The sequence below is a fragment of the Cygnus atratus genome, chromosome 27 (genome assembly GCF_013377495.2).
Source record: "Cygnus atratus isolate AKBS03 ecotype Queensland, Australia chromosome 27, CAtr_DNAZoo_HiC_assembly, whole genome shotgun sequence".
Lineage (NCBI taxonomy): Eukaryota > Metazoa > Chordata > Aves > Anseriformes > Anatidae > Cygnus > Cygnus atratus.
Window position 1 is genome coordinate 3166873 of NC_066388.1, and position 2952 is coordinate 3169824.

Below are 2952 nucleotides of genomic sequence, written 5' to 3' on the forward strand. Positions count from 1 at the left end.
TCCTCAGGATGTAGGCTGGGTGTATTTTCCTGTGAAGCCCACTTGCGTCATTTTGTGGCTAAACAAATACCATGGCTGTCTTCTGCTGCTCTTTGTTACTTCTCTCCCGTCTTGTGATTTATGCAAGGCCTCATCCTAGGGCTGTCCTCTATCTATTCATGTATTTAGCTCCAGCTTTTTGCTGTGCCATCTGAGAGCAGAAAGCCCAGCGTTACACAGAACAGGAGCAAAGCGAGGAGAAGGCAGATTCTGACGGAGCTCGCCAAGGCCTAGGCTTGGTGAGTGGTAACCAAGGCAACGAGGCCTCTTTGGAAATAAGTGCTCACTGCAGCCCCCCATTTTGTGCAGAGAACTGGGCAGCGTTAAAGATTAGAGAAGACAAGGTAAGATCTGTTAGGCAAACAAAGCTGTCAGACGTGCAATCAGAAGTGCCTGCCACCGAACCGACTAAATTAAAGCAGGCCCCAAATGGGGACGAACGTTCGCTGATGGTTTGGCTGTTGCCCTGCGAGTGATTGAAGGAGCTGTTAGAGCTAATCAAGAAATGAAAATACAGATTTCAAGAAAAGGTTTTGTGTAAAACCAAAAGTGGCCATGGTCTGCTCTAGTTTACACTGTAACTCTGGCAGATCTCAGGCCACGATGTTGTAGCAGAGTGCAAACTTAGCCCAAAGCCTTCACTGAGGGGAAAAATTCCTACAGGTCTGATTTTAATTGCTTGATTTGACATAGAGATAAATGGGGGAGAGACATAAGTAACCATTTTAAGCTACTTTTGTGCTCCTATCATCTGTAAAAGGCCTTGGGGGTGTAAGCAGGCATTATGGCTGCTTTAATTTACATTCATAATGTAATGCTCTTTGGTTGATACTTTTCCCTTAATATCCCTGCAACACACCCGACATCTCTCCTGGTCTATTCTTAAGCTGTGATTTTAGTTTTTTAGAGAATGATCTGTGGTGTAGGGGGAGGATGTTGCATGGGGACTTGTGAACTTCCCCAGTTGCAGGGGGCTGCTCTCCATCCCACTCGGTCCTTCTGGCCCAGGGCTTTTGGACAATTGGATCTCCTAGGAGGCAAGCTTAGTTTTGTCCTGAACAAAGCCCTGAACCGCCAATATTGTATTGTTTCAGGTGAGCCACACTCAGGACTCCCGTGCTGCTTATGCCTTAGTTGTGTGAAGGGTGAAGTCAGTCGCTGCATGGGCTCTGCAGGTAACCTCGTGGCAAGGTTTGACTCTGACCCTTAGCATCTGTGCTGCAGAATCCTTGCAATGCACTTGTCCCACTGCTGGCCGGTGTGATCACAGCCATCTGCGAGCAAACCTTCAGCTGCTGGAAGGGGCAAACCTGCCTGAACAAAGGCAGCAGTGGAGGGATTTGTAGCCCCAGCTGTTCTTACTGCCCAGTGCTTTTGATCACAGTGAGCCCAGCCTTTTTACTGTGCAGCCATGGGTTACTTTCTGGCTGCTTCAGTACCTGGAGAGTAAGGGGGTGGGTAGTCAGCTTTTGTCTTCAGCAGGGCCTCGTTTCCATCTTGTTTAAGTTGCTGAAGCTAAAACTCCGTGATCTGCGATGAGCATTGTGTAGAGGGGAGTGTACGGGTGAGCTGGAGCTGATCTGTGTTTGGCAGCCTGCAGGATGAAGAGAAGCAGACCCCTGCGCTTCTCCAAGAGCTCTTTCTGCCCTTGGAAGAGCACCCATTCTGCATTCTGCTGCTATTGCTATAGTAACTTTCTGCCTCCTGATTTTGTTATGAATGGCAATGGGAAAAGCCTCCATACAGGCTCCAGCTGATACCCTGCTGTTTGAAACATCCTCAAGGCTTGCTTTCTTTTTTAACCCGTGAATGGATGGTGCTTTTTAGCTGGGGGTTCCTTTGTGAGTCTGTTTTCTTCCTTTTGTCTCTCTGCATTCAACAACACGCCATATGTCCACTGTACACAGAGAGAACATTTGGAGCAAGCAGCTTTATACAGGCAAAGATCTGGATCTTTTTGGGAAGAGAGTGCTGGGCATTTCTGGGAAGCGGTAGTTTACAGTGGTGTTTTTGTGAGATGTACGAGTGGGGTTCAGTAGCTACCAGCACTGGGCTCTGAAGGCTGACTTTGTCTGTCTTTATCACGATCCAGGCATCCCCTCTCCAGACACAATGCAGCCCTTTTCCTTCTGCCAGCACACCCTCCCTCTGGGACTTGCTGCTACCATGGAAAACAGCATAAAGCACGGGTGAATCTGTTCTTTAACCAGTTGTGAGCAGCAGGTCAGTATTGTCACTGCGATGTACCAAATGGATGGATGGATCCCACCGAACACATGCGGCTTGTTTAGGTCAAAAGAATGAACATTAGAACTGGGCAGAACTCAGGAACTGGGGTTGCTGGCACACTGACAAACTTGGTTTAGAACAGTACCCACATGAATCAACCTTGAAAATGACCTTGTGCTAGAGGCTGTACGTATACAGGTAGCAAGCAAGAAAAGTGTGATGGAGGAGATGTTGACACATGAGAGAGAGACTGAATTATTGTCTCCAGCTAGGAGACAGGTCCGGAGACAGAGTTCCTGGTGTTCTATACAGGAATTGTACCCAGGTTCCTCCCTTTTCTAACCTAATTATTCTTCCCAGAGCTAGTGGTAACCATTTCTTCCCAGCACGCTGCAATTTATCTTCAGAGCATCTTTTCTGCATGACTAAAATGTTTAGCTCCCCCGTGCAGCCCAAAGTGCCGTTGAAACATTTTTCAAGATTTGCCTCAACTTGAATTTTGCTGCTTCTCATTAAAGTTCGAAGGTGTGAATATATTCTAGGCCCACAGAATCTGTTCTGCCTTAAATTAAAAAGAGATCCCTTGAAAAAAAAATAAAGTAAAAATGATGTGCTTTACATTCTTGGTCCTATAATCCGAGTGGACTGTGATGCATTTTTCAGATAATAGGTATACAGTTTAAG

General features: G+C 46.7%; 1 long non-coding RNA gene across 1 annotated transcript; it reads left to right on the forward strand.

Annotated features, from left to right (window-relative positions):
* The first annotated feature begins 265 nt into the window (after positions 1–265).
* LOC118255995 (uncharacterized) lies at positions 266–2724 on the forward strand. The gene is made up of 3 exons (XR_004781125.1): positions 266–383; positions 1134–1214; positions 2132–2724. It is a non-coding gene; the product is annotated as an uncharacterized LOC118255995 (long non-coding RNA).
* Positions 2725–2952: the final 228 nt, after the last annotated feature.